The sequence below is a fragment of the Archocentrus centrarchus genome, chromosome 13 (genome assembly GCF_007364275.1).
Source record: "Archocentrus centrarchus isolate MPI-CPG fArcCen1 chromosome 13, fArcCen1, whole genome shotgun sequence".
In the NCBI taxonomy this organism is placed as follows: domain Eukaryota; kingdom Metazoa; phylum Chordata; class Actinopteri; order Cichliformes; family Cichlidae; genus Archocentrus; species Archocentrus centrarchus.
In genome coordinates this window covers 7526202-7551866 of record NC_044358.1, presented here as the reverse complement: position 1 = coordinate 7551866, position 25665 = coordinate 7526202, and the positions used below count along the sequence as shown (strand labels likewise).

Here is a 25665-nt window from a genome sequence, read left to right as displayed (position 1 = left end):
TATATATATATTTCTTAGTCTGTTACCAGCATCTTTAAACAAGCAGAAGTAGATGGATGGATGGATGGATGGATGGATGGAGAGCCCGGCTGTACTGACGCAAATGATTAATCAACAAAGTAGCATCTGGTTTCAGAATGTATACGTGACAATCAGTGAACCAAATCTCTGGTTTTGGAATAAAAACTTCACCAAAACTACCACAGAATCAACACTTGAACTTCAGATGTTTTGGCTCTTTTGAACAGTTTCCCCATTCAAAGTAACTCAGGCCTCAGATTTGCCTCTGTGAGGGATTACACTGCACCTGTGCGCTGTGTTTACACTGTTGGCAGCTTTTGGAGCCTTTTAGTTATTATCTAGCTCGTGTTAGGTTTGTGCTTCAGTTTTGGTCAGTGAAATTCTAGCTCTGTTTTTAAGTCAGTTACTTAGCATTAGCTGCTTTAGTGCTAGCTGATAACTTAGTACTCCACCCTTATATGACCAAATATGGTCAAGTCAGAAAACCAACATGGTGGCGGTCAAAATTCAGAGTCCGGAGCTAATGTTGGGGGGTCACAGTGACCATGTTTTATGCTGTCTGTACCTGCCACAGTCTCTCCGCTGAGCAGCCTGCACTGATTTACAGCCTCTCTCCAAGTTCTCAGTTTCAGTGCTTAGATGGGTTTCTGTCGTTCACTTTTTCTGTGACCTGTTTGATGTGACATGGCAGCTTCAACAATTTAATCAATATTACACACTGTAAATGTGAAATAAGAGCAACAGCATGTTCTGACAGTTTTAGCTGTTACTCCAGCTTTATATGTTGTATTTGTGAGTAATCACAGCAGATATCACAGGCAGATTTCCAGTCTGTTGGCAGATGAAGCAGCAGGGTTTTTTCTTTCCCCGTGCTCACGCTGCCTCTGAATGGTATCGAACCAGGTCCACCCACACATTTGTAAGCCTTGACTTCTCCATGGCAGGTTTATAAACAGCTTTACTCACAAAGCTCAAAATAGCAGCAGAACTTCTGTTCAAACTGCAGGCAGCTCCTTTCAGTCTTCATCTCCATCACCGTTGCTTCCAGTGATGTGACCCACTACCACATGTTCATAAAGTGTTGTTTCAGCCCAACATGTTCATGAAAACTATATCAATTCTGGACCCTAGTAATATAACATTTTGTGGATTTCATTTTTCTACTGCCCCTATTCGACCCAACATCTGTTCCTCTCACACTACCATATTACCCAGAGCGAATGAGCCTTTATCTACCTCTGTAGATGTGGATACACAATAACATTCTAATTTCAAAGTGGTTGAAGTGATTTGTTACAAATGCTTATCTTATGTAAGCATATAAATGTAAGCATAAAGAAGGATTAATTAGATGGATGGATATTTAATCAAACATATCCATAGCAGTGAGAAAACTGAAACATAAGTGCTTTTGTTTCCAGACATGTAAGACAAGAAATTACCAGTGTTACCGGTGAAAATCATACGCTGTTTCTCACACCACATTCCCAGCATTATGAAAATCAGATTTTCAAGTTAAAGAGAAAACAAACTTAAAGTTAATCAATGAGACAAACAGCAGATACAGTATATTAGCAGATACTCCCACATTTTAGGTAAGCACACTTCCATTGGGTGAAAAAACTGGGTGTGAAGTCAACTTCTAATTGAGTTGTTGAGTCACGGAGCCTCGCAGACTGCAAGGAAGCCAGACTGGAACAGAAATCTCTCTCGTTTGATTTGTTGAAGGAGCTCCAGAGGAAATTTGACCCAGTGCTGCTAGCTTGCTAGCACAGGCTGGCAGCTAGCTGTCAGCTGGGTCAATACTTGGCTGTAGTTCTGTGGGAGCAGTCCAGAGACTGCCTGCTCCTATTACAGCTATTCAGAGGCTGCATTTTCTCCCCTTCTTTTTTTAATAGGCACAGACACAGTCACGACTCTGGCACTGTCCAGAGTCCTCGCTGCTTCTCTCTAAACTGTTCCTATTCTATCCTTTTGTCTCTTATGCCCCCCCCACCCAAGCGTCTCTGACAAATACTTGAAGGAGAATTGAAATTTGCATGTTTCTTTCCCACAGAAAACATATTTGCCTTGTGGAACAATAAATACTTCTGCAAGGTTTCATTCATCAGAGTGTCTGTGTTCCAAGATTAACCTCAAAGCCGTGTATTTATTCCATGAGCCCTCTTCCATCCACACTATCACCCACTCACATTTTTGGAGGACACATGCAAGCAGGGAAAATAAAGGCATGCAGGATGTGTAAACTGTCAGTGTCCAAGTGTTCACATCATATTTAGAGAGCTTAAACAAGCTCTTACACAGTACAGCAAATACAGATATCTCCTCCCAAAGTTACAACTGTAGGAAAATAAAAATTTCCATGTAAAATATGGGTTTGAAAGTTGTCCTGTCCATAATTAGCTACAGTATGCTATATGATACTGGAAAACTAGACCTTATGTCTACCTGCATCTTACCAAAGTGTCTGAAATTAATTAGTGTTCATGCTTAGCTGAACACTACACATACCCTGTACTTTTGTAGGGACTCTCTCTCCAATGGGTATTGCTTTGTTTATTTAATTTACCAAAATTAATGACAATAAAATGAGGTAAACTTGACTGATAGGAGCAGCGCCGTAATTTCATTTTTCTAATTTTCTGTAGATACTGTGATAACCTTAAGGACATTTTTACAAGTTGTGATAGGAGTCAGTCAGGGTCATCAGTGCTGATGACTTAAACCTCACAGATGGTTTAAGGTCATTACTTTTGTTTTTGTTTGGTTTGTTAACCAATTCTAGCAAAGTCAAACCTGACACTGACTGCCCGATCCAAGTTAACCATATAAGGAAGTAATGCTACATGTGGTGTTCGTCTGATCATGTGACCATTCGTACTGCTGCCATAACAGATTTGGATCAAGCCAGCGTGCTACCTCTCTGTATGCTATATGTTGTATTTCTTCCACCCCCCTGTGTGTAATAATGAGCTGTAATTGGGTCTGTAACCCGTCCTAAAACGACCAACACTCCAAAAGCCTAAACTGACGCACAGCTGAATGCAATGAAGTGTTCAGTGACTGAAAAGCTTAAAATGAGAGCCAACAGACAAAGCTAATGGTTCCACAGATCACTGCCTGGGTTCTATATATATATAATGTGAGAGTGTGTGTAAGTACATATGAGATAAAAAACTTTCATCGGGTCTTTGGTAACACTGTATAATAACAGTATAACTTATCATAAATCTATATTTTGTGGGTGAAAAGAGAATTTATGAATTCATTTAAAACCTTGCGAGATTTTAGGAACATGCATGATGTCATAAAAAACAACACATTAATAATGAAACAACCAAGACATTTGATGATGATGATAATGCCTTATCTGAATAAACATAATGAAGTTATGACCATGTTATGCTTAGTTAACCATTTGGAATTCAACAGAATACACACAGAAACTGCTCGTGACTGCCATGATACTAAATGTAAATAATCTACTAAAAGCTTTCTTGTTCTTTTTTCCTGTTCTTTTTTTAAACTTAATATAAATTTTAAGGCACTGTCAAAAATGCTGTTTAAAAACTAATTACTGTAGAATACATTTAATTATATGCTGTGATTAATTATTCAGTATGAGTTAGTGTTAAAGAAGGTGTAGGCCTGACAGTGAAGACATGAACATAACTAATAACTTCCTGCATCAAGTATTCATTCCACATTCCATGTACGTTCTTGAATGTTCACAAGGTTTTGCATGGACTGACTGATGCCTTATCATGCATGAAGTTATGTATGAATTCATGGCGATTCATACCCGTACCATTAAAGATTGCAGTATATTTCTCAACAGTGTGTTTGTGTGTCAAAGACTATTACAGCCTATCAGAACTTAATGTGACACGTGGCTGTGCAAATAGGCTGCGAGATAGATTTGATGAGAGCAGCTTTCAGCAGGCAGCGAGACCACAATTACCACCCACCTTCAATCTTAACCTCCACTCAGTGTCTGATTTACTGAAGGACTGACTGTTTCACTGAGTGACTGAATGACTGGTTGCATGTGCAGCAAAGGTTTCACCTCAGAGATAGACAGTTTATTCTCAAGACTGATGTTACACTCACATGACTATCACCATTTCCCGTCTGCCTATATAGTGAAAAAGCAATTGGCAAGGGTTCATTAGTTTTCCAACATACTTTCCCTCTTTTTTCAGTAAAACTCAGTTAATAAAACAAATGTAGGGAATGACTTTCCAACTAAAAACTATAAAATACAAAATAAAAAAGGTTACTTAAGTATAAAAAAAGGATGAGCATTTCTTACCCGGTGCACCTAATAAATATATATTACAAAGTACCAGGTGGACTGGTACTGGAAAACATTTCTGTTGAGGATGACATATATTTACCAGTGTTACCAGCATCTTTAAACAAGCAGGGATGGATGGATGGATGGATGGATGGATGGATGGATGGATGGATGGATGGATGGATGGATGGATGGAATTTACTTGCTCAGTCACACAAGGCTGCCAATTTATTGTGGTCCTTTGAGAATGAGACTACAAACACTGCTCGGCTTATAACCTCCTAGAAACATACAAAAGAAATTCAACTTTTATCTCAAAGCAAAGCATTCATAGAACCTCCAGATGTCAGAAAAAGTATACAGTGCCAGTCAAACGAGTGTGTCCAAACGTTTGACTGGTACTGTGTATAAAGTTATCACAGCATAGAAAACACAGTTATCAAAATACTTTTATCCATACATTTGCCAGTCATGCTGTGTGTTCGTGAACATGTGCATAATCTTAACAACTTAAGTGGAAGCGTAAGTAATTCACTGACTCACAGCACCGACTCAAGATTCAGTGGGACAAAAATATAGAGGCAAACAACTACAAAGACGCAACAAGCAAAGTTCAAAAACTAAGGAAATATCACGCATTAAAAGCACTGGACGTAATCGTGTAATTAAATCTGACATTTAAAAATGTTAAGAAGTCTGGAGTAGGATTGTGACAGGAATGGATTACTGAAAGTTGCTCTCATATGCAAAGATGAATAAAATCTGATAAATAAATGCAGTCATACTGGCCACAGGAAGAGACAGATGCCACTGATGTCAAGACACAAACTCCTCACAGTGTACAGAGGTCTCCTCCCAAAGTCCAGCACCCTGAGGCTGGAAAGAGGGAGGGCAAGGATCAGTGAGTGTCAGAGCCACAATCCAGGAAGAAACACTGAGCATCCACAAATACCTCACAAAGATGGCCCCCCGAGATGAGCTGCTCCAAGAATGCCTCAGGCAGCTGAAGACAGATGGTGATGAGAAACAGGAAGAGGAAGTATCATGGATGACCAAGCCCCTGCATGGGACGTACCATCAACTGAGGAAGTGGCTGATATCAACAAATCCTACCAGTGGCTAGAAAAGGCCGGTTTAAAGGTCAGCACAGAGGCTCTGATCGTGGCACCACAAAAACAGGCCCTAAGCACCACATCCATGGTGTCTACCACTGCCAACAGGACCCAAGTTGCAGAATGTGTAAAGCTGCTCCAGAGATTATCCACCACATAGTAGCCAGATATAAGATGCAAGCTGGGACCGAGTGGCACGGCCGCGTACACTGAGTGGCACAACCAAGTGTACAGGAAATTCTAGAAGTCCCCAAGTCTGAGTGTGAGACACCACCAAATGTGGCTGTAACCCCAAAACTGGAAGAGTGCTTCCAGCAGATTCCAGGCATCAGAGGCCTTTGTCCAGAGGAGTGCCTGGGAACAGGTAGATGGTGCGCACAACTCCCAGGCCTCTGGTAGAGGACCCAAGCTTGAGGAACACACACATACAGCACCACCTCCCCCCCAGAGGGTGAGAGGGAGATTTTTAAAAAATATATATTTGATGAAAAACCTGCTACATCAATTGTTAATAAAGCTAATATAACGGTCAAATCAGTAACAGAATCTTTATTGTCATTATACAAAATGCACAACATAATTATGTGGCATATTAGTGGCAGAGGGTTTGTTTTACAGTTGCTTTGTGTTTCTTTTAGCTGCAGTGATGAAAAACAAAAACTTTGTAGACTGTCAGGAATCCTGTCACAAATCAAAGAATTCCAATGCAGTTAATATGCACCTAGAAATTTCACTCAGTAATGGTGATTGAGCAGCCCCTTATTCTACTAATGATCTGCAAACAGTCACATTTTTAGCTCACTCTCCTGATCTAAAAATGTAGCACTTTCATCTTAGAGAATCTCTTTGTCTTCTTCATCCTCGCAGCGAGGGTAAGGAGAGGATCAGGGTCATAGTTCCAAAAAAAAGACACAGAGTATAGAGACAAATGTTTCCTCATTAAAATTTTCTTGAGGTATACATCTTTGCTGACCTTACTCCTCCGAGGCTCTGTAACAACACCATATCTTTCCCTCTGTTCTCAACAGACAAAATTATTCTTTTGACCACTAAAGGTCTTCGCCACATTATTGGACCTTTGCTAAGACATCAGAATCTCTTATTCTCAGTGGTTTGTAGGTCATGTTCCAAGCTGCTATTGTTCCACTAACTTAACAACTATTAAGGTGGGGGAAATGATTATTTGATCCACTGCTGAATTTATGCGTTTACTAACATACAAAGAAATGAACAATCTCTAATTTTTATGGTAGTTTCATGTTAATGGAGAGAGACAGAGTATCAACCAAAAATCCAGAAAAAAAAACACATTAAAGTTCTAAAGGTTCAAATACTTATTGCATTGAGTGAATCCCTACAATGCAGCCAGATTTTTGAATCCCACAGATTGGCTGTGTGCCCATGTGGCTCGCAGATAATAATCAATTAATCAGTCAATCAATCAATTACAGATACTTCTATTCAACCTCTCCACCCCAATGGGCCAAAGACTAAAGAGCTGTCAAAGGACATCAGGTATAAGACACTCGAGTGTGTCCAAACCTTTGACTGGTACGGGGTATATATATATGTTACTTTTTAAATTGCTCATTTTTTCCTTACAACAGTTCAACCAACTGCCATTTCACTGACAACAATAAGATGCAGACAAGCTGGAAACAAATCATCAATAGCCATAATTGTTATTCATTAATCTTGCAAATTTCTGTTACTGCTTAATTAGCCGATTCAACAATAAAAACAAAAACAAAAACAAAAAACTGCTTTATTTGTTCAGAATTATTTATTCATTTATTTTTAAGAGGACAACTGGACCTGAAAGCCTGGGTTAATTTAAGTCTATCATTTACTAATGTTTTTGTATGATATCCAACAAATTAAACTCTAGTCTAAAAATAATTATCTATACCTCTCTCGTGAGGATTGTTAATTCATTTGAAAAATCTGTGCATTTTTCTTTCTTTCCCAGATAATGATAAATGTGGCCCAAGTGCAGCCCACATCTGCAGCTTTCTTTGGGACACATTGGTGTTGACTGATGGGGTGTGCTGGTGCTTCAAGTCAGCTAGAGAGCCTTACCTTATATGGTAACCTTACATGAGCCAGATGTCAGGCTTGTTGTGACATTTGGGTCATGCCTGGCCAACATATACTTGACGTAACCCAAGTCAAACCTGTTTTGTGACTTTCTGAGCCACACAAACTTAGCTAGTGCCATAACTGAGGCCAGGGTAGCACAGTGGCACGGTGGTTAGCACAGCTTCCTCGTAGCAAGAAGGTCCTGGGTTTGAATCCACCATCTTGCCATGTTTCTTTTGTGTGGTGTTGGCATGTTCTTTCACATGGGTTCTCTCTGGGTACTCTGGCTTTGTCCCACAGTCCAAAGACATGCAGTGAGGTTGGTGAGCAGAAATTGCCTGCTGTGTGAATGTGTGTCTCTCCCTTTTAGGCTGGTGACCTGTCCAAGGTGTACCCTGCCTCTCATCCCATGGCAGCTGGGATAGCTTCCAGCCCCCTCATGAATTGGATAAGTGGAAGAAAATGGATGGATGGCAAAGCTGAGGCCCACCAAAAGGAGCCCAGATTTGTGTGCTGTCTGGTTAAAGGATGGATATTTATTTTGCCTTTGACTCCATTTTGCACATATTCATATTGTATATGATTTTACAATTTGTAATTTTGTGATGTGTGCCTTTGTGGACTGGTCTCTCTTTAAAAAAAAATCCCTCGTTAAATAAATACAAATAAAAATGCAAAATAAAGCTGACAACTGAACTGTGGATCTCAGCATAGTTATAAAACTTTAAAACTCCCCCAACAGCTTGAGTCAATATTTGTTCATATTCAGTAGGCTGCTGCCAAATCATTTCCACAAAGCTAAAAACCCATTGTTTCTGCAGGGGCAGAACGACTGGACTCATTACAATTAGCTCAGAGATAATATTTTGAAACAGCACAGCACCCATTGTGATGCACAATCCCTCTTAATCCGAAACCTCCCTGCAGCAGCAGTAAGTGCCAGGCCAGCCCCTTTAATTCAGTCCAATAATAAACGGCCCAACAGCACCGCTGTCCCAGAAGCCCCTGCAGTTGCCATGGCAGTTAATAAGTCTCGTGAAGATCAAAGGCACAAAGAAGATTGTTGACTCTCCAGGGGAGGCGAGTTGAGCCCAGAGGAATGCAATTAAAGCTCATGCAGGGATCCTCGTTGTACCTGATGTTACGCTAACAAGAGCTGATCCTGCTATAGAACTCACAGCAGCTTCCGGAGGGAAGATCACTATCTGTATGCAGGAATGTGCCTCTGTGGGTGCTGTTGTGTGTTCCAAAGAAAAAACAAGGCTGAATTAAGCAGGCAGCGTCTGAAAGCAACACAAAGCAGGTTCTATCTAAGTGTGTATCTGCAAAACAAGCTCCAAAATGTGCACACAAGACTACAGTGTGCATCCCAGTTTAACTGTGTGTGTGTGGGGGTGTATGTGTGCGTGAGTAAAGTGGAAGCCATGGGTGGGCACGCGGGGAGCTGAAATGGATAATGGGTGCTCACTCAAGGCAAAAAGCTCACCTCTAATGACACAGACTGATGGTTACAATTACTATAATCACTAATAGATTTAGTGTAACTGCCATTTTAATATATTTTTTATGAATTGCAGAAATAACTTTGAACCAGCGAGAGCACATTTAATTTAATACAGAGCTCAATTACTGGTTTTGAGTGCAGTTTCTCTCAGGCAGCAGGGACATCCATTAGAAGATGTGTTTGCTGAACAGTCTATTTGATGCTCTGATGTTTTGAATTGTATTTCCTGTGAGGCTGAGTAATGAATCATATTAAAGTGTATTCTCACAGCACTTCTAAGTGTGCTGTTAAAATATTTTCCACAAAAAATAATTGCAAAATAAAATGAAGCAAAACCTGCAGTTGTTCCCAAACACCAAAGCTGGCCCCAAGAACTCTGAAGGGTCATAAAATCATTTACAGAGATATGAAAAAAAATGAGGTGGGGCTTATATATTTTTTTTCCTTGTTAAATATGTGTACTGTTATCTCTCTGTCCATCCATCCATTCTCATCCATCCACAAGGTACACCCTGTACAGGTCACCGGCCTGTCGCAGGGCTAACACAGAGATAGACAACCACTCACACTCACATTCACACCTATGGGCAATTTAGACTCACCAATAACCTCACCCCCCCACTAACTGCACGTCTGTGGACTGTGGAAGGAAACCAAAGAAAACCCACGCAGACTCAACAAAAAAAGACAAAAGACCAAAATAGGCGAGGGTGGGGTAAGATGGGCCACCTTTTACTTTTTTTGGTTCTACAGACAAAACTAAATGACACAGGAGTACAATGAAAACATCCATTTATAATTTGGATTATTGTCTAACAAATGAAATTATAAGAATGAGTCTATAACAAACAGCTTTGGAAATATGACATCACGAAAAAAAGTTTTCCAGTGGCTCAGTTTGCCCCGGGCACAGGGTAAGTTGAACCAGTTCGCAGGGTAAAGTGACCCGTTGATTTTTCCAGTATTAAAACAGACATAAAAAAATAAATTCCAGACAAACCATTTAAATTTAGGTTACCTGAAACAGCACAAAAGCAGCTGGGTATGGTTTGATTTTTTTTTATTTACCACTGATAAACAATAAGTTTAAGGTGAGGGTATAAATGGTCTGTGTACTTTGCGGCCAATTGATTTTTGTTTAGGAATCATTTAAGTGCTTAAAAAAATTAAATTCTGGATTTTAAAAATCCAGTGTGGAAATTTTATTTCTCGTTTTGTGGTGAATTCTTAGCATAATAGCTCTTCTGCAATATGAAAAAAATATGGCTGACAGTTATTGGCCTTTGGCTCACTTTGCCCCATAGCAGCCATTTTGGACAAAAAGGTCCAGTTTAGCTAATAAGTCTAATCTTTAACAAAATGATTGACATGGATTTATAGTTTGGGAATCCACCAATATATACCATGGATAATAATACCATAAAATAAATTCATCTTGATATAATTTTCATTAAACATGAAATGCTAAAAATTTACTTTGACAAGGAAAAATTGGTTATTTTTGGAAAAAAAATCATACCACTTGTCACATGTACCCCTGCCTTTTTCTCTATGATTGAAATGATGTTTGCCACCTAAAAGTAAGGTCACATGACTCTAGACAAGGCTGCCGTCAGCTGTTCTGTGTATTGTTTGCTGTCGCTCTGTTCCTGGTAGTCATCTGCCCAGATGTCTCCGCTTTGATCACCTACGATCGGCAGACACTTCTAAACCTCCAGTTTGTTTTGGTACCAGCATATACTGTAAAGAAAAACTCAACGATTTTTCCTCCACACCTATCGGATGTACCTGAGAATTTGCGCCGGCTGCCCAGTGCTCCGGTCCCCAACAAACGCCAGAGGAGACGCGGAAAGCGGGGAGGTATCGCGGTGCGGGTCAAAACTTACCTGAGACTCCTAGGTTTGTCTGTTCATTACCCCCTGGATGGTGGTCTTTGCCGCCTCAAGGCTGTTGGGCTGCCTGTGGATTTCGGGCGTCGCTGGATCAGGCCGATTGTCCCACCTGTCATCCTGGAGACTCGGCGTCCCTCGTCCTGGCGCAGGATGCGGGATCGTGGAGGCGGCGTAAACCATGCTAACCTTCGCCTGTTGAAGCGGGCCCCGGCCTCAGCTAACAAGGATCTGGACATCCGAATGGCCCTACTAAATGCTAGATCGTTAGCCAACAAAACTTTCCTTCTCAATGACTTTTTCATCGCACAGCAGTTGGATTTTATGTTTGTGACTGAGACGTGGCTTCATGCTGGTGAGTCTGCACCTTTTTCCGAACTTTTACCTCCCGGCTGTTCTTTCTTCAGCTCCCCGCGGATCTCTGGAAAAGGTGGAGGACTTGCTTCAATATTTAAATGCAGTTTTCGCTGTCGTCAGGTCTCGGCAGACCTGTACGCCAGCTTTGAACTGCAGCTGTTGGAGATAAACTCTTCCCCCTCGGTGCTCTGCACGGTGATTTACCGACCACCGAAGTGCACGAAGGACTTCATCGGTGACTTTGCTGACTTGCTGACGGGTCTCATACTAAAATATGACCGTATTTTAATTGTTGGCGACTTTAATATTCATGTGTGTTGTGAGAGTGGTCCACTGGTTAAAGAATTTGCCTCGCTTATTGACTCTTTAACTTAACACAACTCGTGTGTGGTCCCACTCATGAAAAAGGTCACACACTGGATCTGGTGTTGTCTTATGGACTTAGAGTCTGCATCACAGAGATACGTGACTGTGGTATATCGGACCATTTTCCTGTTTTATTTACAGCAGCGCTCCCCAGCTCTGGGATAAATAGAGTATCCTCTACACGTCGTGTGCGCTTGGTTAACTCTTCATGCGCTGCTGATTTTGCAGCTGCTTTTAAAAACTCTGACTTAAGCAATTTGGATTTTTGCTTGAGCCTGAATACCGAGGACTTCACTAACTCTTTTATATCTACTTGCACTGCTGTACTGGACTGTATTGCCCCTTTTACAACCAAACGCACCAAACCTTCCTCCCAGCCCTGGCTGGATGAGACAACCCGCGCTCTCAGACGTGAGTGCAGACGCGCTGAGAGAAGGTGGAAAAAGGATAAGCTCCATGTCTCCTTAGAGATCCTGCGTAACTGTTTATTGAAATACCAGAAAGCAGTAAAATATGCAAAGTCTGCTTATTTCTCTAACATTGTTTCAAGTAACAGTCACAGGCCTCATTTTCTTTTTAGTGTTTTTAATTCACTCGCTGATCCTCGCTGTAATGTGAACCAAGCGAAGGTCTGTCCTGCACTGTGCGAAAACTTTAAGAAATTTTTTGTGGAAAAAATTTCTGCCCTCAGGCCTTCATCACCTCAGCCTGAAACAGACTCATCTGCACCTCCTCCCAGCAGAGCTGTCTTTGAGCAGTTTGAGCCTGTCACACTCTCCACACTAAAGGAGGTGATTCAAAATATGAGACCTGTAAACTCTCCCACAGACTGTGTTCCGTCTCGCCTTTTTAAAGAGGCTTTTGATTCAGTGGGACCAACTATCCTCGCTCTGATTAACAGTGCGCTTGCATCTGGTTGTGTTCCAGCTGCCTTTAAACATGCAGTTGTACAGCCTCTAATCAAGAAGAAGAACCTTGACCCTGATGTTCTTTCAAATTACAGACCAATTTCTAAATTACCATTTTTATCCAAGGTTCTTGAAAAAGTTGTTTTTAAGCAACTTCAAGCATTTTTAAGTGGACATGGAATGTGGGAAAAGTTTCAGTCAGGTTTTAGAATGCGTCACAGCACAGAGACGGCTCTTTTAAGAGTTTTTAACGATCTGCTTTTAACTGTGGACTCTGGTAGTCCTGCAGTTTTAGTACTTCTAGACCTGTCAGCTGCCTTTGACACTGTGGACCACGAGATCCTTCTATCCCGCCTAGAACATGAAATTGGCATTAAAGGCACGGTTCTGACTTGGTTCAGATCTTATCTTACTGATAGAAGTTTCTCTGTCCATCTAGGAAACTGTTTTTCTACCACAGCAAAGCTTTCTTGTGGAGTGCCTCAGGGGTCCATTCTGGGCCCAATTCTTTTCTCATTGTATATGTTGCCTCTAGGGTCGATTTTTAGGAAACATAATATTTGTTTCCACTGTTTTGCTGACGACATCCAGGTGTATATGCCCATCAAACTGAACAGCAGAGATCCATGGGAACCCCTGCTGAACTGTCTAAGTGACATCAAGTCCTGGATGAGAAACAATTTCCTAAATCTTAATGAAAGCAAAACCGAGGTCATATGCTTTGGTAAATTTGACCCCTCAAGCAACTCCTCTGGCACTCTGAGTCATTTGGCTCCTCACTGTCATGATGCTGTGAAAAATCTGGGTGTCATTTTAGATAGTAGTTTTAAAATGGAGAAGCAAGTAAGTGCTGTTACCAAAATCAGTTTTTACCAACTCAGAGTTATTGCCAAGGTAAAACCTTATCTCCCGCAGCAGGACCTGGAAAAAGTTATTCATGCTTTTATTACTTCCCGCCTGGACTACTGTAATTCTCTGTACTTTGGCATAGATCAATCATCTGTGCGCCGCCTGCAGGTAGTCCAGAATGCGGCAGCTCGTCTTTTAACCGGTTTAAAAAAGCATGAACACATTACCCCAGTCCTGTCATCCCTTCACTGGCTCCCTGTCCGTTTTAGAATCGATTTTAAGATTTTATTGCTTACTTTTAAAGCCTTAAACGGACTGGCACCTTTGTATCTGTCTGAGCTGCTTCACTGTCACACCCCTGTAAGAGCTCTGAGGTCATCGAACCAGCTGCTCTTACAGAGGCCTAAAACTAGACTAAAACAGAGAGGTGATCGAGCTTTTGCAGCAGCAGCACCAAAGCTATGGAATGATCTACCTCTCCATATCCGCACAGCTCAGACGATACACACATTTAAATCTCTATTAAAAACACATTTCTTTTCCTTGGCATTTGGCTGCAGTGCTACCTCCTTTTAGATGATTGTTTTATGGTATTTTATGGTACTTGTTTTAAACGTTTTAATTTTTAATTTTCTTATGTTATTTATTGTTCTTAATGTTTTTATTTATTTATTTTTATTTTATTATTTTATTTATTTATTTATATATTTTTATTTTTATTTAGTATAGTCCTTGGGGTTACAGATCTTGTACAGCACTTTGGTCAACGTCGTTGTTTTAAATGTGCTTTATAAATAAACTTGACTTGACTTGACTTGACTTGAAGCATAGTCGCTAATATACAGGGGGTGGGTCATCTTACCCCACTCTCCCCTAAGTTACCTTACTAACCTTTAAGTAATCATTGATTTGCTATTACTATATTACTTTTTGTTTCCCCTGAACTCTGAAGAACTCAGTAGCTGGGTGAAAGGGCTTTTTGTACTCAAAAAAATTTTGTTTATTACCGAAAATATGATTTAAAGGTAATCTTATAAAAAATATGTTTTGTTTTATGCCAGTTTTGTTTTAGAATTATTCCCTCATTTGTCTGGTAGGTGAACCTGTCTATACCCTGTTCATGTGTCAGTTGTTAGTAAGTAAGTAGGCATTGTGTTATGGCTCACAAGAACATTTTTCCAAAATTCTTTACAAACTTTCCTCACATTTCCTCACACACAGGCACAGAATGGTTAATTGCTTATTGTTGCAGAAATGGGACAAAATGCAAACACAGTAGAAACCAGCACTGAGTTCCTCACACACACACACACACACACACACACACACACACACACACACAAATTGACTTATCCTAATGTTCAGTGAAACATGATTTGACATTAATGGTGTGGTTTCTCATCTACAAGAGAATAATCAGGAAGATCGGTGGCACTGGAGACACACACTGAAAAGAGTAAATGCAACGCTGCCATCACCTTAATGCAATCAAAGAAAAGGCGACAGTCGGATTTAATTAGTGAGTAACTCCCTTCTTGCTCATGCCACATCTACCTCTACTCTGCTTACTTTTGAGAAGTAATTATTTCTTTATAATCTGAAACATAAACCTTGCAACAATACGAAGCTCATACAGACATACACTCAATTCAAAAAGCAGCAAATTATGAGATTCTACCTTGAAATTGACCTCATGATATCTGATATGAAAAGCCACAAGCACACAGTTCTCAGTGACTAAGTGGTTGAGGTGACAGAAACATCGTAAAGGTGACAGACAGCTGTGCTGTTCAGGTTTTAAAAAACATTTCCAGTTCAAATCAAAACTGTGCACACTTAAGCAGAGTCTAAGAGCATTTAGACAAGATAGACTGCTACTAGGAAATCTCAAAGTTTACTACTTGTTCACCAGGCAGTGCTACATCGTTTGGTGAAACCTCACATCCTCCTTCCCATCTTCAGTAACTCTGTCATTCCATTCTTCACTGCAAACCAAAAAATGGAATAAGAGGAGTGACCATTAGTGATGACTGGAGGATAATACTTCACGTGTTGACCATAAAGAGAGTGCTGCGCACTGCTTGAGGCTAGTGTAAGCAATAAAATGTTGCTAATATATATCAGAGGTTAAACAGAGAAATTGCTGTGGTTCTGTGAATTCTAGATGACTGTGTTATCTATGCATTACTGTGGAGTGCCAAGGTGCTAAAATTTCAAAGCACTTGTGTGGAAAAAAAGGAAACGGAGGGGTCAGCTCCCCGAGGCATCGTACTTTCATACTCTGTTTAGGAGCGTAGCACCATTTACTGCTGCCACGATACATTACAGAAATGGAAAATCACATCTGTTTTGCTCGCTTGTTTTTCTTCTCACCTACGACCTGTACTACAAAGTGAGTTCAGCATACCCGGGGTATCTTTCCTTACCCTAACATCCGCAGGATAAGTGGTCACATGAAGCTGGTTATCAACTCAGGGTTTCCCTTATGCTTTCACATGGAAGGGGTGGTGCTGATGGTGTCTAACCAATCAGAAACATAGATGAGGATTTCACAAAGGAAGATAAAACTAGACTACGGGAAAAAATATGAAGTGGCTGAAGGTAAAACAGCTGCTGCACACAGAGCAAAAAGCAGCAAAAAGGCTGACTGTGTAAATTAACAGACTTTTATATATATATATATATATATATATCATGTCATGTCATCATATCAATATCATGATTCTGTCATTAAGACATGGGAGACTTATTTTACTTAATTATTGTTTAAAAGACTGTATTTAGTGTTTATTCTTTCAGCTGCAGGCTCGGTGCTGTTTAATGGTTTGAGATTAAATATAAAAACAGAATTCAAACGTAGGTTTATGTACAAATTTGATACGAGGTCAGAAAGTACAGTTTTAGGATCACATTACATGCTTATAGAACAATAAAATTGTTGTAAAATCATAAAAATCCATATTTATTACAGATGCTCATCAGGGAAACACAAAGACTTTAGATGCTACACACACACACACACACACACACACACACACACACACACACACACACACACACACACACACTTGTCTGCAGAGGTCCGAGGTATCTTCCGGGAATGGTGACACTATTTCTTGTGTTGTGGGTCTGAAAATGGCCTTGGATATGAACATTTATCACATTTATGACTTTTTCATGTGAACACAGACATGATGACAAAAAAGAAAATACTGTGAACCTCTTGGGAAGGTGCTGGTAATTCACAATGCTCTGACAGCTACAGAGACAGAATGACAACGTCCAAAGAAAGGTAGACAGAGAGATATAATAAGGGTGGGAGAAGTGAGAAAGAATGCAGAGGTGGTGCGGCAGCACCGTCAACAGACATTGTGTGAGTATGTATTGCTAGTTTGGCAGGATAATTGGTGTCAAAGTCCAGCTGAAGAGCCCGTCAGCACTGAGCTGGGCAGGCTGGCCCACTGCCACTGGGAACAAAGAGAGACCAACAAAGGTGTTTTTTTTTGGTGGTGGTGGTGGTGGGGGGGCGACAGGGACTATTTTGTTGCTGTATGGAACAATGATTTCAAATCCAGCCTTTGACCTGTGGTGTCCCACAAAGGTCATTCTTTAGACTCTTTCTGTTTTATTTGTGTGCTTCCACTTGGCCGCATCATTCAGAACAACCACCTTACTCGACGTGGTTATGCTTCCATAGAAACATTATGCAAATGATTAATGCAGATGCATAACACACTTTTGTACATAACTAAAGAAGTTATATTCTCAATATGGCAAAATGTCTAAGAGGATAAAATCACATTTCAGAATTACATATCCAAAATGATATACAGTAAGGTCAAGTTCAGTATGAAACAGACGGGAAGGCAATATTTTACATTTAGTTGGTTACTGAGATGGTCAGTGGGATCTTTGATGCACATGTTTGGTCCACCTATTTGTCTTCTCACAACATGAGTCTGAACCAACATGGATGTAAACTGTAACCTTTACTGGTTGGCATATGACCACGAGTTGACAATTCTCCTTTTTTTTAACCATCTGTGAAAAACTATGAAATTCAGTCCAAGCTGTTGTTGGTCCACAGGGAATTCACTGATAGGTTTAATGATCGGTTTAAGTCTTTAAACATAAGTCGTAGCTTTGGTTTAAAAAAGAAAAAAAAAACTTCCCTTCTCCAGGGATGCACACACACCATCTGCCGTACGGCATGGGGGTTGGTTTTAGTTTGAACAGACTTCAAAGACCACACAACAAACTTAAAGGACTTAAACCCATTGGAATCCATTCAACAGAACAGTGCTGGGACTGTCTTACTGGAACTCAATCAGAAATCTTATGGAAGGAGAATCCTTAAGGTTTGAAGTTTTCTTTTGAGTTTTTAGGGGGAAAAAAACACTCCAGATGGAAATCTGGTCTTCTGATGTTTTGCAATCCCAGGGGAAAGGTCTAAGAGAAAAGGTTTGTGTTCCAATTAAAAACACTGGGAGAATTAACAGTCATGCTAACCTTATTATTTAATGCTATAAAATAACACAGAGAAACCTTAAAATGCACATGGAACATGGACATGACACTAGATTTTATTCATTTTGCTTTTGGACTCATGCTAAAACAACATATTTACTATCACAAAATATTGTGTTTTGTCACTTGCTTCCAGGCAACAAAGAAACCCGGCTTGAGTCTGCTTGGAACCAGACTAAGACCATACTTTTCTGGTTGTTTGGTTTGTATCAGGCTTCGGCTTTCACCTGCCCATCACAGTCTGATGCTAATCTTTTGGGTTATTATCACTCCCTTTTTCTTTGTAATTGTTCCACCACTCATAGGCATGGATAGGCATTCATACAGTAGCAAATGACATCTGATGCTTGTTGAGGATGCTCGAGGAATCAGCCATCCTGTTTGATACTTCTCCCGGAAATTCAACAAACACCAAGTAAGTTATTCAACCACTGAAAAGGAACCTGTAACACTGCTACTTGCACTGCAGCAGTTCGAAGTATATTTAGGGTCCACTTCGCAGCCTGTACAAAAATACTGACCATAATCCTCCTGTATTCCTATCACGCCTGTACAACAGTAACCAGTGATTACTGCGATGGGCACTAATCTGCCAAAATTACAACCTTGAAAAAAAGCACACAGAAGGGTGCAACAATGTCGTGGCCGACGCCCTGTCTAGAGCATAGTTATTCAATGGTCACCTAGAGCCTGATTTGGTGTTGTTCTAATGGGTGGGGGTGTTACAGCTATTGCGCTGCTTTATTTCATCTATACAGGAGTGTGTTCTGTTCTCTTTCTCCCCTCTGCAGGAACTGTCAGCCTTTTTCCAACAGTGGGTGTTCCCATTCCCAATTAAGCTCATCCTGTATAAAGAGGAGGAGATGGGTTGATGGACTGGGGTTTTTGGGCCAGTTGAAGCCGTACTTTGGGCTGTGTGGATGTGGGAAAGTGTGTTATGTTGTGTTACTCCCATTGAGGAGGGTGTCTGTGGGTTGGCAATAGATGTGCTCCTGTTTTCGGAGGGAGTGGGTTTCATTTGTGGATTTTCTTTTGGGGCTGTTTAACTTTTCATCTTTCTGTTCCCCTCACAGGAAGGGTCGCAGCTCCAGGGTGGAGATCGTTTTGAGTTCTAGTTAGTACTTGGGAACCATTTTTACAATAAATACCATAATTTATTACTGTTAACGTTGACTTGCGGTCCTTTCTTTCAATCCCGGCTGTTTTCTTTCCTTCTTTCTATGTTTTCATTCTCAGTCATATGTTACTCCTACGTCCCCTAGACCCACGGGGTGCAACACCTGTTAATGCTCGATAAAGCTTGTACATATGCAGCGTAACAGCCTGATGGCCTACCTCTTCTATAACCAGTTATGTCTGATTACAATTTTATATCTTTACTTACCATTTTCTTCATAAAAAACAAAAGTAATACCGTTTAGTTTCCATAATTCCCTGTCCTGTCCAAAGTCATATCCATTCAAAAGGATAACATGCTCCTTTTACTATCTATAAGATACTTCCACGAAGGCCTGCATGAATAAAAAAATTTCTCCAAGGCACCAAAGCTAAATATGGTACTCACATATTAGGGCAATGAAGCATCTTGTAATCCATCTGTTTAACTCTCTCCCTGTAGTCCCACTAAGCAACATAATAGTGAATTAACTGTTTCTCTTTCTCCACCGCTCCACCTTTAATAAAGATGTTAAAGTCCAAAGGGTTCCACTCTTGCATATGTATTGGGGTTTGTTTTCAGTTAATGTTTGCTTGTTTTGCAACATTGACCACAAGAGAACATTAACTGTGAACTATGTATATCAGTGATGTTGCCAGTTAAAAATCTAGTAGCATAAAACAAAAAAAAATGCACAAAACATTACAGCAGAGCTCGCACAAGAGAACTATAACATTCCTGCAAAGCAAGTTTCATATTCAGCTGCAGCTTATACCAGTATCTTTTCTACATAAAACCTCCACTGCCTACAACATCATTACTACTGTATGTTTGCAGCATGTGAAAAGCTCCCCCACCCCTCAAACACAGGATCTAAAATCAATCCATCTTCTTTCATTTATCCATTTCTGGGTCGAGTGGGGGTTGGAGCCTATCCCAGCTGCTACAAGGTGAGAGGCAGGGTACATCCTGGACAGGCAGTGATGGTACAGTTACCTTGAAAAAGTAATCCGATTACTGATTACAGACTACTCCTTTAAAAAGTAACTTAGTTACTCTACGGATTACTTAATTTTAGAAGTAACTAAGTTAGATTACTAGTTACATTCAACAGCTGTCGGTGTTGTGCCAAAAAGTGATCGTCTGCCATAAAGTGATCCTGATGTTTCTGTCTGCTTTTATGTGTAATGTCTTTGCTTATGTTGGTAAATAGAGTGCAGTCAGCATGATTTATGAAGGGCTTATATATAAAATGCAGAAATAACCTGTTTTTCAACAATCTTTAGGAGTCTGTGTTATTGTACCTACATTATAATCAATCCAGAGCTTTTTGGCCACTTAAAATATCTTTATATAACTGTGATGTTATATTTGTTGTGATTTCTGAAGCCTTCTGAGCCAGATTTCTGTTTAAAAAGACATTTTTAATGTCAATGACAGTTTTTACATTGATAAAAAAAAACGAATATATAAAAGTCACTTTGCCAAAAACTGTTTGCAGCTTCTACCTTGTGATAGAAATGCTGTTTCTCACTCACTATTTCATTCATGAGAGAGATGTTTGACACATGTTTCACAGATTATCGGTCAACAGATCATTTACAGCCATTTAAATACAGGCGATCACTTTATGGCAAATACCGAAAAATCACTTTTTGTCACAACACCGGCAGCACCCCCCGCTGCCTCAACATAAAAATGACAACCATGAAACGAGGGCGAGTCAGCCGTGTTTAAGGGCAGCATTTCCTCGACTACACACTGTCTGACCAACTTCTTCAGCTCTCCCCCACTTACCGGTCTTGTAACAAAGTCCAGATTTTGTTGTTTGGGTGCTGGGGGGCTCCTGCATTAGCCGCAGCTCTGCTTCACCACCTGGTGGAACTCGCTCTGTAAGTGTGACTGCGCCATGACTCCAGGTGTTTCTTCAAATCTGTGTTTTTGAAGCTAGATAGCACTTTGTCGCCAGCACAGAGTGCACAACCTTGATGTTGTCATCTTTAGCTGACAGTAACCTAACCCCACTAACTGCATGTTAGTGGGGTTAGGTTATGCAAACTCCACACAGAATGGTCCCGGCCAGATCAACTCCAAAGAGTGGATTTGAACCCAGGACCGTCTTGCTGTGAGGCAGCAGTGCTAACCACTGTGCCTCCATCCTGCCAAAAAAAATTTACTATTACTAAAACTCTTTATAGACAAAATGTATTAATCTTATTGTAACCAGCAGAGGAGGAGAGATAAGATGTGTATTTAGAAACAAACAAGTTAGTTCAAAAACTCGCCATTATCTTTCGTATTGATCTGATCATGTGTATTTACAACCACTGACAAAAATCTGAGAAACCCAACGCACAGAGGATGTTCAGCTTGATCTAGCAAAAAAAAAAAAAAAAAAAGAAAGAAATGCTTGAAATTGATTTTATGAAGCTAGAATGTTCTGCGTTTTTTTTTTTTTTCTCAAGCTGGTGGTGTGTCCAGCTCGGCACTCTCCTATGCGATGTTTCTTTTCTTATGCATCTGTCCTTTTAATTCTCCTACACACCAGCGTGAATAAGTAATTCAGCTGCATGGAATTACTCAAAATCGGTGAAATTTGGGAACACATTTTCCAACAACTGCTTTAACTTCAGAAGTATCCTGAGAGAAACAGCCCGAACACCAGCGGCTCACTGGATCACTGTCCTGCCGTGGTGGAGACAGCACTGGGAAAGAAAGCAGATGTGTGGTCAACGTGCTGCTGCACAGGCCCGTACGTAAGGCTCCACACAAACCATCACTACCAATGATCTTCCTATCAAATGTCCAGTCACTTACCAAAACACTGCACAAATTAATGCTGTGGCTCAGCACACAACAATCCATGAGAGACTGTTGTATAATGAATTTTACAGAGTTGTGGCTCAATGGCATAGTATGCAGAGCTGATTAGCTGTGGAGCTAAGTATCTCAGGGTCTTATTCACGAGTGAAGGGAGAGGGCAGGGGGAGATTGACAGGTGGATTGGAGCCGCAGCTGCAGTGATGAGTGGATGAAGCTGTGGAGCTAACTAGCCAGTGAGTGTATCGAGGCGACAACACAAGGAACTCCAGTAAGAGCAGGGGAGGAAGGCTCTGTGTATATAGAAACAATGACTGGGTGCACAAATCACACTGCTATAAAAAGCTACTGAGCCCCAGTCTTGGAATACATAATGCTTAAATGCAGGCCATTTTATCTGACAAGGGAGTTCTCTGTTGTTATCATCATAGCGGCGTACATCCCACCTCAAGCTATGCTAAGTAAGAGCTGGCACAGCTACACTCGGCTATTGGTAACAACAGGATGCTTACCCCGATGCTGCCTTTATTATTGTGGGGGCCTTTAACAGGGACCAAACACCAAATTGTAGACTAATGTTAAAGGCATAGCCCTCCCTACTCTGACAGTTTTTCATTATTTCTGAAGCCTGAATGCAGACCTCTTATCTGCAGAAAGAAACTTCTCATAAAGACAGTGAAAATATGGCCTGAGTAATCCACGTCCCAACTTCAGGACTGTTTCGAACACACACAGTCGGAGCTGTTTGCTGCACATGGCACACAGATAGATATGCAGGAAAATACATCCACTGTTCTTTTTGCTTCTGTCTGCTGCTATGTGTCTAATCTCACCATGGACAAGACAATAAAAACTGTTCCAAATACAAAACTATGAATAAACAGGTGAAACCTTCTAAAAGCATTCAACTGGGCACTTAAATCTGGGGACCCCACAGCCTATGATGTTGCCAGGTCAAACATATGTGGACATAAATAGTACACATTAAAATATTTTAAGTGTTAAGGGCATAGTAATATTCATTAACTTTAACCTGCATACACACAGTATTAACTGCCCTTCCCATGTAGAAACAAATACAACATTTTTAGCATATAGACACTTACAGACTACACACAGCCAACTAGGGGATGCAAAGAAATGCAAGTAAAATGCATGAGAAAAAACTTTTAAATAACTGCGCCTGATATAAAAAGATTTTATTAAAACTGAAAAGAGCAGAGGGGAAGGTAAGAAAAACTTTAGATGCAGCAATAAAGAGATGATTAATCACCTCCCTCAGTCTTTTTATTTAAAGGCAAAATAGCTGTGTTTTAGTTTGGGCTGTTTATTGGTAGTGCAGGGTTATTGTTCTCTTAGACACAAGATGATAAATCTCCAGGGCTCAAACATCCAGAAATGTGAAGTTTAACGTCATGGTGAATCATGCAGCTGATGGTTTAAAAAATGCTTAGTAATGCATTAATATGCTTCAACCAATGGAAAAAAAAAATACTTCTAAATTAGCAGGCCCTTGACTATTCAACATGCAGCTCAGTCATGCTATGATATACTTGCTCCTTAATGATATTTGTATCTCCATTTCCTGCTTTGTGAGCATCAACCATTCTTTTGTTTTGGACTCGGTGCTTCCTCACGTGACCGCTCAAACTTGCTGAAGTTTTTATACTGTGTGAAAATTGTACTCACACAGTATAAAAAATTAAAACTCAGTTTTAACTTGATTCTTAAACTTTGAGTATTACAAAGTTAAAGCACATCATTACATTACAGGCTGCGCAAACAGGTTTGTTTTTCAGGGGGCTAATAAGATTGACCCTGGTCATTTTTGTTTTTTTTTTAAATATCTCTGTTATTGTGTGCAAATATAAATAAGATATGCTTTCTGAAGAAACTATATGGATTTCTCATACTATGTTGAAAATCCCTTGCTCTATTAAAAAAAAACATTTTTCCATGTTTATTGTTACTTTTGTTTGGATCCCTTGTGTCTGAAAAGGCAAACATTAGACTGAGAATGTTGTGTATAATAATTTAATTCAAATAAACTATAATATTCTTGTAAAAGCTCTGATTATATTTAAGCTCATAATTACTCTATAATTATTTATAATTAAGCTATTAAACTTATACTGACAGCAATAATGAATGTTCTATCAGGCTTCAGAGTATATGGGACCCCTGTGTTTCTTTACTGTCTATTTTTTTTTTTTTTTACTGGGGGGGAACCCTGGGTGGGTTTCGATCACACCAACAATTTCAGTGTCTGAATTTCTGTTTCAGATCTATGAGGTTCTTTCTGGACTCTGAATCTATAAAGTTAATGTAAATTTCTATTTAATATGAATTTCTGTGCATATAGACTGTAACAGATTTGTGATTTTCACCAATTCATTGTAGTTAACTTAATTGCCATATTATCATGAAATGGTTGCATGTAATTGCCAATTTGACCCCATTCAGTCACAAACTGATAGCAGACTGACTCCTTCTTACTGCCATTTCATCACCACCTTGACACACCAAAGCCCCTTTGAAGATGCCAACTGATCCTCATCTTCAAAGCCACATTTCAAAGTCAAGAAGATTGTAAGTTCACTGCATACAGTCACAATAACTCTGGTCAGGCCATGGTCTCCAGCCACTGTGTTCCCCAGTGTGATTATAGGATCAAACATGAAAATAAATCAGATGCCTAAATCATTTTAATCAATTTAAAATACCTCAGAAGAGTTCTCACTCTGTACCACAATCACCCTTTTGTTTGGACAGTCCATAAAGACCTGCCACCACGCTCCCTTTGACTGGTTAAGATGGTTAACAGCAGGCTCAGATCTTCACAGATTAAAGGTGGGAAAAATGTTCTAGGTAAAGTCAAGAGTACAGAAACAGCATGGTTACAGATGTTACCAAAATACAGCCAATACTCTCAGCATAGTTTTTTATTATTAAATAATTTATTACAAACCTTTAGGAGACAGATCAGCACTGTCTCAGCAACTTTTCCTGTGTTAAACTGTTTTCTGCGTGGATGTGAGTTAAATGATGATAAATAATGTGCCCCTCAATTTATTTGTATGCTATTAATAATATGAAAAATGTGCCCCTACCAAAATCTGTGTAGATACACACTGAAGCTTGATTGGTCACATGTCGTTAAGTTAATAACTCTGTGTTTCCTTACTGTACATAACAGAAGTTATTTTCCTGTTATTTGATAAACAAAAGTGTATTTTATGCTGTGAATGAAGCATCACTGTAAAATATTTCTAATGTTAAACCTCTTTGGGGGCACCAAAATCTTCTTGGAAAATGCAGATCTGATTATTCCAACATCATCTGATCAGTCATGTGAAGCATAAATCTGACCTACAGTGGCTCAGCGGCTTATAGCTACATTAATCAGCATCTTTATTAAAACTGCATCAGTTGTTTACAGAGGAAGTCCTCTCTCCTCTGTATCTCTGGTCTGATTGAGTCCCACAGCAGATGACTCAGAATGGATGCAGTTTTACCTATAGATAACAGAATGTGGTGGATCACTGTGATCAGAAAGAGGAATATCTCTCGTTCACCTTCCCGATATTGTCCACTCTGATCTGATTGTTGCATTGTTGCTCATTATTTAGAAAGATACTGCCTGACTAACCGGATACGTGGCAGCATGGTCATAATGTAGACTGCTACATTACATTATGTGTGCATGGGAGTGTAAGTGCAATAGCTGGATGTCTTCTTCTGTTTTTTTGTGTGCTATATAGTAAATTTAATGAGTAGCTG

The 25665-nt window shown here is 40.0% G+C and overlaps 1 protein-coding gene across 1 annotated transcript in view; it reads right to left on the bottom strand.

Annotated features, from left to right (window-relative positions):
- The window catches only part of LOC115790204 (leucine-rich repeat and fibronectin type III domain-containing protein 1-like protein), a 474798-nt gene that overhangs the window by 341771 nt on the left and 107362 nt on the right, over positions 1-25665 (bottom strand). The window lies entirely within an intron of this gene.